Source organism: Vicia villosa, linkage group LG3 (assembly GCF_029867415.1).
Source record: "Vicia villosa cultivar HV-30 ecotype Madison, WI linkage group LG3, Vvil1.0, whole genome shotgun sequence".
NCBI lineage: Eukaryota > Viridiplantae > Streptophyta > Magnoliopsida > Fabales > Fabaceae > Vicia > Vicia villosa.
The window spans coordinates 12,835,167-12,848,113 of record NC_081182.1 but is presented as its reverse complement, the minus strand read 5'-3'; positions in this window follow the sequence as shown (position 1 = coordinate 12,848,113).

The window sequence follows — 12,947 nt, the reverse complement described above, 5'->3', positions numbered from 1 at the left end:
CGCAGATCACTGCTGGGCCCTGAAAAACAAAATCCAAGACATGATAGATGCTGGAGAAATTGAGTTCGATCCTCCAGAAACTCCAAATGTCATCACAGCACCTATGCCAAAGCATGACAAAACTGTTAATGCTATCATAGACACAGTTTACATTTATGATGTGAACGAAGTATCAATTCCACTCCTCGAAGTCAAAAGAAAGTTCATCCAAGCTGGTTACTTTCCAGGTTGTGATCCCGACTGCTTTTATTGCTCACGCCAACCCAATGGTTGTGAAAATCTAAAGATGGGAATTCAAAAATACATGGATCGCCGTATCATTATGTTTGAGAGGCTCCCTTCTATGGACATGTTGGGCAAAGTCTTTGCCAACGGGATAAGAATGGAAGACGTCTCAGTGATCTCCAGCTTACCATTCAAAATCTCTACCAAGGCTCCATTCAAACTTTCTGCTACACTCAAAGTGGCATCAGTAGTCATTGCTAGACCAACTCCATTTCCATACTCCTCAGACAAAGCTGTCCCATGGGGATATGACACTAATGTTTACATTCATGGAGTTAAGCAGGATCCCTCGACTAAAGAGGACGCAACACTAACTACTTCAGCTGTAAGTAACATTGCAGGCACTAGCAAGATCACGAGAAGTGGAAGAATCTTTTCACCAGAAATTTCTCCAAATATTGCTGCTAGTCCAATCCAGGTTCCAATTCCTATTTCAGATATCAACACTCGAGGCAAAGAGCCACTGATCGAACCAGTTCAAAATCCGGTAGAGATCACTGCTGAGGATCCATCAAAGCAAGAGATGGACGAAATATTGAAAATCATCTGCAAAAGTGATTACAATATTGTCGAACAACTGGGGCATACTGCTTCAAAAATCTCAATGTTATCTCTGCTAAAATATTCAGAAGCTCATGCTAAAGCTCTAATGAAGTTCCTTCAAGCTGCGCATGTGCCTCAAGAAATCCCAATCGACCAATTTGAGAATTGTGTCGCCAGTCTTACAGTGCCCAATGGTCTTGGTTTCTCTGATGTGGATCTAACTCCTGCTGGAAGAAATCACAACAAGGCCCTGCACATCTCTATCGAATGCAACGGCACCACTCTGTCTCATGTGCTAATAGACAATGGTTCCTCTCTAAACGTGTTACCAAAGGTAATACTGGAAAAACTTGACTTCAAAGGAGTTGTGCTACAACCAAGTGATGTGGTTGTAAGAGCCTTCGATGGGTCAACAAGAACGGTGTACGGAGAAGTTAAGCTCCCAATCAGAGTGGGCTCTCAAACTTTCGATGTTATCTTTTCCGTAATAGACGTTCTTCCAACATACTCCTGTTTACTAGGACGCCCTTGGATACATGGGGCAAACGCTGTAACTTCTACCCTGCATCAGAAGTTAAAATACCCAGTAAAAGGAAAGGTTGTCACAGTCTATGGCGAAGAAGAATATATGGTCAGTCACTTGAGCAACGACAAGTATGTTGAGATGGAGGGCGAATCCATCGAAACTCCGTATCAAGCTTTTGAGGTTGTATCTCCAGATATCTCTACCACCAAGCATATTCCTGCTACTCCAGCTACAACTATGGCTTCTCTCAAAGATGCCAAAGCCATGATTGAACAGGGTGATCGCACAGTATGGGGACAACTCCCTGATATACCCTACAAGTCCGACAAGCTAGGTCTGGGCTATAATGGTGAAAATCAAAAGAATGATCAAAATCCTCGCTCTGAAGGGTTAATATCACACTTCGCCAGCCAAGAAGTAAACGCCATTGATGATGAAGGGACATACTTGAACCACATCATTCAGCCATATCCAGACGAAATTCCACCCATTACCATGGGAATGTGGGATGCTGTGGGAGGACCAAATGACGGTTACAACTACCAGTATATCACACCTCAGAATTCTTACATTGCTCTGGAAGATCTTACTCCAACAGAAGAGGGTAATCAAAATGACGGAAGTATCACAAGTCCCGTCACTCAGCAATATCAAAATCCACCCAAAGAAGTATGGGACACGCTAGGAGAACCCAGCGGCAAATACGACTATATGGTGAAATATTCCGCTCCTCCGAGCTTTTCAACTCCCATCAAAGACATTGTCCCGACTGGATGGGACGAACAGTACGACGACAACTTCGCTCTTGAAGAAGCCAGGAAGATGCCAAACAACGAAGGTTATTTTCTGTCACAGTACACTCCTTATCAGGATGCACAAGTCTCTATTCAAAACATCATTCCTACTGCATGGGACGGCCTTATCGAGCATCTCGCTCAGCCAATAGAGGGACCTCCACCTGGATTCTCATATCCAACAAATCATCCAACTTATCCTGAGGAATTACCTACGCATTTTCCCACTAGCGGAATCAATGCTACGGAAGACGAAAAGAACAACTGCAACTGGAACAGCTGGGTGCTCCCTGCTAACAACGGTGGATTGAACAACTGGAAAGCAGAGGATGTGATCTCCTTTGATCAGGAGTAAATGCCATTTCCTGTTTTCTTTGTGTATATTGTGCAAAGATAAAAGTGGTTCCTGAACAGTCGAACCATGAGCTTGAAAGCCGTGTGCCTTAGCACAACGGTCCTTCTATAAAAAGGGTTTGTCATATCATGATTATGTGCATTCAATAAAATCATGGGATGCTTGCATGTTCAAAATTTTGTGATCCTTTTTCTTTCTTTATTCGCTTTCAAATAGCTATGTTTTTCTCTTCATACACACTCACATATCTACCATGCAGATTCACATACACGCTGGATCCAGTCAATAACGACTCTGCTATTGCCCGTCATGACTTTGAAAATCCGATCTACCAAACTGAGGACGAAAGTGAGGAAGATTGTGAAGTGCCAAGAGAAATTGCAAGACTTCTAGAACAAGAAGAAAAAGCCATACAGCCTCATGAGGAGCCGATTGAGGTCATCAACTTGGGCAGTGACGAAGAAAAGAAAGAGGTCAGAATTGGGGCTGACTTAGAAAACAGTGTCAAGCAAAGACTGATTCAATTGTTGCAAGACTACGCCGAGATATTCGCCTGGTCTTATCAAGATATGCCTGGCCTTGACACGGACATTGTAGTTCATCGCCTGCCAATCAAAGAAGGAAGTACTCCGGTCAAACAGAGACTGCGAAGGAGTAAGCCTGATATGTCAAAAAAGATCAAAGACGAGGTTGAAAAACAATTCAATGCCGGATTCCTAAAAGTTGTAAGTTATCCTCCTTGGATAGCTAACATCGTGCCTGTACCCAAAAAAGACGGGAAAGTCAGAATGTGTGTAGACTACAGAGATCTGAACCGGGCAAGCCCTAAAGATGATTTCCCTTTACCGCACATCGATGTACTAGTTGACAATACCGCACAATGCAAGGTATTCTCCTTTATGGACGGATTCTCAGGGTACAATCAAATCAAGATGGCACCCGAAGACATGGAAAAAACAACCTTCACAACTCCCTGGGGAACCTTTTGTTACAAAGTAATGCCCTTTGGTCTAAAAAATGCTGGAGCTACCTACCAACGAGCAATGGTAACACTATTTCATGATATGATTCATCAGGAAATAGAGGTGTATGTCGATGACATGATCGCAAAATCCAACACCGAAGAAGAACATTTGAGTCATTTACACAAGCTGTTTGACAGACTCAAGAAATACAGATTGCGACTGAACCCGAACAAGTGTACCTTTGGAGTAAGATCCGGTAAACTCTTAGGTTTCATCGTCAGCAGTAAAGGTATTAAGGTTGATCCTGCCAAGGTCAAAGCCATTCAAGAAATGCCTATACCCCGTACCGAGAAACAAGTCAGAGGATTCTTGGGACGTCTAAACTACATAGCCAGATTCATTGCCCATATGACTCCTACTTGTGTGCCAATCTTCAAATTACTGAAGAAAGATCAAGTGGAAAGATGGAATGACAAATGCCAGTTAGCCTTTGATAAAATCAAAGAATACCTTCAAAAACCGCCAATCTTGTTACCTCCTGTGGAAGGCAGACCTCTGATAATGTACCTAACTGTGTTAGAAGATTCAATGGGGTGTGTACTCGGACAACATGACGATTCCGGTCGAAAGGAGCACGCAATCTACTATCTTAGCAAAAAGTTTACCGATTGTGAAACAAGATACTCACTACTCGAAAAAACTTGCTGTGCCTTAGCATGGGCGGCTCGCCGACTAAGACAGTATATGCTAAATCACACCACTTTCCTGATCTCCAAGATGGATCCAATCAAATACGTGTTCGAAAAACCTGCTCTCTCTGGAAGGATTGCAAGAGGGCAAATGATCCTAACAGAATATGACATTCAATACACTTCGCAAAAAGCAATCAAAGGAAGTGTGGTAGCTGATCATTTAGCTCATCAAGCAGTAGATGATTATCAGGCATTGAACTTTGACTTCCCAGACGAAGACATTATGCTAGTCAATGACTACAAACAACCAGGATCCCGATGGACTATGGTTTTTGACGGAGCTTCTAATGCGCTCGGCAATGGCATCGGAGCTGTGATCATTTCCCCCACAGGAGGTCATACACCCTTCACCGCCAGATTGTGTTTCAATTGCACCAACAATATAGCCGAATACGAAGCATGCATTCTGGGTCTCAAAGCTGCAATTGATCTAAAAATCAAATTCCTTGAAGTCTACGGAGACTCGGCCTTGGTAATCTACCAAGTCAAAGGGGAATGGGACACAAAGCACCCAAATCTAATTCCATACAAAGGACATGTGTTGAGTTTGATTCCTTACTTCGAGGAGATCACTTTCGAACACATCCCACGCGAAGAAAATCAACTAGCTGATGCCTTAGCTACCATGTCATCCATGTTCAAAGTCAATTGGGACGACGAAGCTCCTATGATCACCATTTACAGGCAAGACGAACCAGCCTATTGCAATGAGATCGATACCGAACAAATGGAAGACAAACCATGGTTCCATGAAATACAAAGGTATCTCGAAACCCAGGAGTACCCTGAAGGGGCATCCATTAACGACAGAAAGTTTCTAAGGAGATTTGCCTCCAAATTCTTCCTAAGCAATGGAACTTTGTACAAGCGCAACCATGACTCGACTTTACTTCGTTGCGTAAACAAGAAGGAAGCAGAACAAATCATGGAAGACATACACAATGGTACCTTCGGTACTCATTCCAACGGACATACAATGGCTAAAAAGATCTTGAGAGCAGGTTACTACTGGTCTACCATGGAGACAGATTGCCATCATCATTCCAAAACTTGTCACAAATGCCAGATATATGCCGACAAAGTGCATGTACCTCCAGTTCCATTAAACGTTCTGACGGCTCCTTGGCCTTTCGCAATGTGGGGTATTGATATGATTGGAGAAATCAAACCTACTGCTTCCAACGGACATCGCTTTATCCTGGTCGCTATTGACTACTTCACAAAGTGGGTAGAGGCAGCTTCATATGCTTCTGTCACCAAGAATGTGGTAGCCAGGTTTATCAAGCACAATCTCATTTGTCGGTACGGCATCCCCGAAAGGATCATCACTGACAATGGCACGAATCTAAACAACAAAATGATTACTGAACTCTGCACGCAGTTCCAGATCAAACATCATAATTCTTCTCCATATCGACCAAAGATGAACGGCGCTGTCGAAGCCGCCAACAAAAACATCAAGAAAATCATACAAAAGATGACAGTAACCTACAAAGACTGGCATGAGATGTTACCTTTTGCTCTTCATGGTTATCGCACATCTGCGCGTACTTCAACAGGGGCAACTCCATTCTCGTTAGTCTACGGTATGGAAGCAGTTCTCCCAATCGAAATCCAGATTCCTTCCTTAAGGATCATGAAAGAAGCCGATCTAGACGAAGACGATTGGATTCAAACTCGATTCGACCAAATACACTTGATCGATGAGAAAAGACTTGCAGCTATCTGTCATGGCCAGCTATACCAAAAGCGCATGATCAAAGCATTCAACAAGAAAGTCAAAAGTCAAGCATACCAAACTGGTGGCTTGGTTATCAAACGCATCATCTTACCACAAGGTGATCCCAGAGGCAAATGGACCCCCACCTACGAGGGACCATTCATAATCAAGAAAATATTCTCCGGCGGTGCCATGTTGCTTACCACCATGGATGGCGAGGATTTCCCACACCCTGTGAATGCGGACATAGTCAAAAAGTACTTTGCTTAAAAAAAAAAATATATACAGCTCGCTAAGTTGAAAACCTGAAAGGGCAACTTAGGCAAAAATGAGCGTCTCGGTGGATTGAAAACCCGAAAGGGCGATCCAGGCAAAAATTAGAGACAAAACAAATACAATCCCGGTAGGCTGAAAACCTGAAAGGGCAGCCTAGGCAAAAAATTAGGGAATAAAGCATACAACTATGTCCCGCTCAGCTGCCTACTCACCGACAAGGTTCAACACCTCAAAGACACCGATCAGTCCAATTACTTTCTTCCAACAAGTGAGGGATGAGATGCTCGAAGACAGATTGGCAATAGCAGAATTGAAACTTGACTGGATCGTTCTCACATAGCTATTTCTTTTCATAAATACTTTTCAAAACTTTCTGACAATTTCCTACTTCTAGGATTGTTGTCTCCCTATACTAATCCGCCTATCACGGCACCTTTTCAAAAATCAATGCAGCTTATAACTAACATTTTCATTTTTTCTGTTTTGAATACGCGAGCATCCCAATGATATTTTGAATGAACATATGCATTTGAATATGATTGATGTTTACCAGGAAAAACAGGAATAGCATTCCGGACATGTCCCAATTATTTGGACATTATCCTAAACCAGCATCAGAAGGAAGTTTCCCCAATGGAGACACATTCCTCAACAAATCCCTCAAAAAGATTTTTCTTTCGAAAGAAGTCTTATTCCCCAGCAGGGTTGTTCCAGATTACTATCTTCAGAAGGTGTGATCTCCGCACCCAATCTTGGTCAGATAGTGCATCGGAGGATTATGCATCTTCCTCATTCCCACTCCAAAGGGCATCACAGTCCGAACTCTCAAAACTACTGTTCATCCCCGAGCAGTAATCAAAGATCCTTCAATAGAACATCCTGGTTCTCAAAGAATTTCCCCAACCCAGGGTACTCAAGCGAGACAGAAGATCATCAACAACCACGATGCCTTCACTTCCAAATGGCTAGCAGGGATTTATTTTCCCAATCACAATGCCTTCATTTCTTGACGACTAAGCTGGGATTTATTTTCCCAATCAGGAGCTTGACACGCTCTAAGCTGCATAAACCATGCATCACATTCACACTCATATTCACATTCACAATCATGCATCATACGCATATTCATACACAACATAACTTGCATATTTCTCCTCTAGCTCGAGGATCTCATATCATACATGCATCGTAGACATCGCATATTATTAACTTGATTTTTCAGGTAGACAGATGTCTTCAGCAAAGATGTTCTCACTCACATGCAGTGTTCATCCTGAATCTTATTCAGACAAACAGTCCTTTCAGATACAATCAAACCAAAGATTCACTCTGAAGAACTCTCATTCTCAACTCATTTATCATCTAACATTGCTAGTCTAAGGCGATACCTCCGACGGTTCCAGAACGATCTAGCATTTCAGATCTAAAGCGAAACCTCAGACGGTTCCAAAACGATCTAGCATTTCAGATCTAAGGCGATACCTCCGATGGTTCCAGAACGATCTAGCATTTCAGATCTAAGGCGAAACCTCAGACGGTTCCAGAACGATCTAACCTTGCAGATCTAAAGTGATACCTCAGACGGTTCCACAATGATCAACTTTCAAGTCCTTCATCAAGATATAATCAACAGATTCATTCTGATGAACAAACCATCAACACATTGTCCAGGTGGCATCCGAAAGCCCATCTCAGGTAATGTTTCAATCTGCCAACAACATTTCACTGACAACATTCAAATGCAACTTCCAACATCTCTGCTGATCAAGGTAAGTGCAAATTTTCAGGGCATCTAATTATTCAATCATCTTCTACCTTCAGATTTCAGACAATCTCTTCAGGTTTAAGAAGATTGAATAGGGGCAACTGTTATACCCCAAAATTTGCCCACATCTTTTTTCAAGAAAACTCCAATCTGAAAATTAAGAGTTTCATATAATCATGGATTTTTATTTCAAATATCCTAGCATATGAAGTACTTAAATTTCAGAAATTTCTCTTACACAGTAACTTGGCTAACAGTGGAATTTATTCTTACGCAAACGCCAAATGCTGTTCATTACTTCACAAATACTATTTATTTATTTTACAGATAAATAGTACTAACACAGTTCATGCAGGGTTAAATCTTTTTGCAGGCGCAAAAGCAGGAAACTCACACTGTACTGGTAACAATTGTTTTTGGTTTCCCACTAACTTTTGTACTATATTCCATTATTTTCAAAATCTTTTCAAATCTCTCCTTTCAAATTCAAATCTCAACTTTATTCTCCATCTCTCTTTTTCCAACAATACCTTACACTTTCTTTCAAATCTCACTTCCACTCAAATTTTCCTTTTGTACGAAATCACATCATTCCCCAACGTCTCTTTCCTTCTTTCCATTCTATAAATACCTCTCATTTTCTTCCATAAAATCTCACATCAAATTCCAATTCATCTTTCAAATTCCTATCTCATATCTATTTTCTCTTCTTCCCTAACAAGAATGGCAAAGTGGATAGAGACACTGTTTCTTACAGTCATCACCATTGCTACGGTGATCATGACTTTCTTCTGCCTACACAGTCCTGAGAAGTGTGGACCTGCAATGGTTATGCTCCCAATCATCTACATGTTATTGATCATAGCATGGTTCATCAACCGTCATTTTTAAAGTTTGACGTGTTTCTTATTTTCTTAAACGTACCGTCTACTCGTCGTACTGTTCAATAGTATGTAATATTTATGCTGTCAGTATTAAATATTGTACTATTTGTCATAATATTGCTTAATTACTAAGATAATATTTTGTGTGTTTCTGCCAGTCAAATATTTCTATTTCTGTGCATTTAACAATCTTCAGGTTATTATCGGTAATTTTGCCCGCACACCGTAAATATCAGTTATTTATTATGTTTCTGTTTTCTAACAAGTCATGTAAATAAATTTTCATGCTTCACACCAAACAAAAACAAAAATAACAACAAAAAAGAAAATTAACTTTGACAGTTGATTTTTCACTTTAACTGCTGCTTCAGTACACGAACAGTCGGTTGACAGACAAACTGCAGACAGTACAATTCTCAGTGATTTGTACAATCAATCAAATCAATCATTCACAATTCAAATTTCCAAGATTTTTGTGTTAGAAGTCTTCTGAATATCACATGATTAGCAGAAACTCAACACTGCACAAAAATCAGGTACGCTTAACTGCCTCCTATACAGACAGTCCCTAATCAGGGTTTTTCTTGTTTTAACAGGAGCAACAAGTTTTGGGAGCTCAAATGGATTTCATATACATCCATACATCTCAAAGTACCATCATACAAATTTTCAAACTTCAATTCACTCAGACGCACCGTCAGCAGCTCAAACAGTCAACAGACGACCCGTTTGACCAAAAAAGTCAACTGACAGTCAAAAATGAAATTTTTTGTCAAAGTCCATATTTTGTCAAAGGATTCAACATTTGATCATTGGATGATCACAATTCATCAAGGAAAGATCAAAAATCAACAAAACCCTAAGATTCAAAACTAGGGTTTTTGCCTGAAAAGTCAACTCAACTTTGACTGATCATAACTCTCTCATCCTTCATCCAAAAAATGTCAACCAAAGCTCATTTTGAAGGAAATTCAATTATCTTTCAAATGCAATTGATCCCATGGTCATAGCATTCACCATTTGAAAAATATGGCCAAAGACATTACAGGTCATTTTCAAAGTCAACAAAAAGACACTTTTTTCAAATGGACACACAAGGAGAACCAAAAATCATTTTGATATGAGACCAAAGACATTGGTTAGAGGACTCTTTGAGGTTTCCAAAAAGTGCAAGATCTCCTTCATATGACAAAAATTGAAGGATTTACACCTTGTTGAAGTTGGCTAAATTTTGGGAAAATGCATGAAATCAACATTGCTCAAAAATGTTTTTTTTCCAAAAGATGCCAAGTTTTTATGGTCCAAACATCTTTGCCATGTTACTATGGGCCTCCCACGACCAAGACAAAGCCCACATCTATATTATCCATTTTTGACATAATTTTATCTTATTTTAAGATTAAAATTAAAGGAAATTGCATGGATAATTGGTGGCTTGATCTCCAAGCATGACTCACCTCCAAAGTATTCAATTTTCTGCAGAAGATTGATGCCCAAGGCAAGAGCATTGAATGTAGTCAAGGCTTGGTCAAAAATTCAAAGTTTTTTATTATTAAAGAACCAAAACTTTCAACAAAGGCAACCAAGTTTCTTGCTTCACTTCCAAGCAGCCTATGGGCTATAAAAGGAGTAGCATACTTCAGCAACAGAGAGAGACACGAAGAGATAGCAAGAGTATAGCAAAGAAACCTCTAAAAATTCTCAAAATTCTCCATACTTTGTAACTTTCGAATTATATATTTCAATCACTATCAATACAAACCAATTGCTCTAATCATCTCCTGGCACTTAATATAGTAAGTTAGAAGCAATAACCATGGCTACATACTCATAGAATACGTATTTCAAAAATAACATATTCATGCATATTATCAACTTGTGATATCTAAACTATAAGCTTATCTAAACACAATCTAATGCCTTTGCCATCCATTTGAGATCATATGGGGTAGATCTAACGTTTAACATGTGAGTTTAAAGCCCTGAATCGTGGGGTGCCATGGTTGAAGCTCAAAGCTTCAACCTCTTCGTGTTCATACTTAACGTGGTCAAATGAGAAAACTAACCTCACCATTGGACTCAGGAGGTCATCTTTAGTAGATCTGGGTCCTTGTGGTTTTTATTTTCATGCGTTTTTGTAGGTTTCAAAAATCCAGAAATTCGAAGGTGAAATCCGCAGGTAAAATTGCAGGTAAGTTCGCAGCTAAATCCGCAGGTAACTTGGAGAAGATGATGAATAGTGTTGTTGAATGTTTGACTGCACGCGTGGACGCATCTGGCTTCTCCATTGGCCAGCTTTGGCGCGTGTGGACCCCATCAAGAGTTTGAATTCATTTTGAATTCAGTGCATGCAGTCTTATCATTATGTCATGCTCTCTTCAATCTGGGCCATAGATCTTCATTAAAAATGAATCCAACACACCATAACACACAACCACACCATGCACCTTCATCTGACTTCCACACCAGATTAGTATCCTTTTTAATTTTCTATTTTATTTTATTTTTATTTGCAAAAATAATTAAAAATAGTTAAAAAATCCCAAAAAATTCACAAAAAATATTTTAAACTTCTAAAATAATATATTATTTTTATGAAACAAAAATATTTTATTTTTCTTCAAAATTTCAATATTTTTCATAATTAATTAGTATGTATTTATATATTTGCTTATTAATTATTCTAGCCAATCAAAAAATCATAAAAAAAATTGTTCTTTGTGTTAAATATTGTTTATATATCATAAACTAATTTTGTACATATTTAGGATAATTTTATCATCAAGTTTTAATTATTTGTGTAATTATTTGCATAATTATGTTTTAATTAACTTAAAAAATCCAAAAACAAATTTCAAAAATTCCAAAAAAATTAGTTTTGTTCTAAAATCAATTAACAAACATTTTGTACATATTCTAAACTTATTTTCTAAGTTTGATCATTTTTTCATCTTTTCTTTATTTTAAAATTAATTAATCATGCATTAATTATATTTAAAATAAATCACAAAAATACAAAAATATGCCTTTTATTTCTTGCAATTTAAAATTCCTAGATAAATGTATAGGATGTCAAATTCATGTAAATAGGCTAGTTTACATTTCCCGCACAATCGATGTAATAGCGTAGATTTACTTTCTGCACTTTACATTTCCGCATTTTAATTTCCAGCACCCATATAAACTGCGTGTATGTCAAAGATAAAACTGAACCGTCAGATCACTAACTTCAAAGATAAATACCTGAATTCAATCACAATCACATTTGCACCTCCTAGGGTAACCCCTTTTCACTCTTTTCAAAATCAAAGTTACATTTCTACTGTTTCGAGTACAAAATCGAACCTTTTGTTTATATCCGACGAATGGATAGATTTTTAAAGGGAACAAGGATAAAGACCTCCTAACTCAGGGTAGACCTCCTAGTTTGCTTGCTCAAAATCAAAACAAACAAAATTCTCATATACTGTTGTTTTTCAAAATAAACTTTCCAAAAGACAATATTTTGTATACATCCAGACACGGATCATTACAAAATTAACAATCTTTTCAAAACGTCTTTCGAAAGATAAAAAAGCATTTGTATATATCCGCACAAGGATCATTACAAATTCTATTTGCAAAGGTATTTCAAAAACACAGGTAAAGCATTCCGAATCAATTGAAAAGTAAAGCAAATGAGCTAAGCAAACTAAAGAGCCCATGGATAACCATGGATACAAAGGGTGCTAACACCTTCCCTTTGTATAACCTACCCCCTTACCCAGAATCTCTCAAAGGTCTTTTTTCTGTTTCTTTTATAAACCTTTCCTTCATTGGATAAAATAAAAGGTCGGTGGCGACTCTGTAAACTTTTTTTCAAAAAATGACGCGAAAGCGTCCGATCAACAAAAAAAGAGTCAGTTCACGTATCCCACCCACGGGAGGGGTATGGCCCGAAAGGACGGTCCACAGTACTCTATAGGTTTCTTTGTTTTGTTTTTTTTTATTCCATGTTATTGAGAGGTTCTGTTGTGAAATAGGTGGGACCTAAGGTGTTTGTTTGATTATGCTCGCAAAGATCATCGCGATCCTCTGCATAC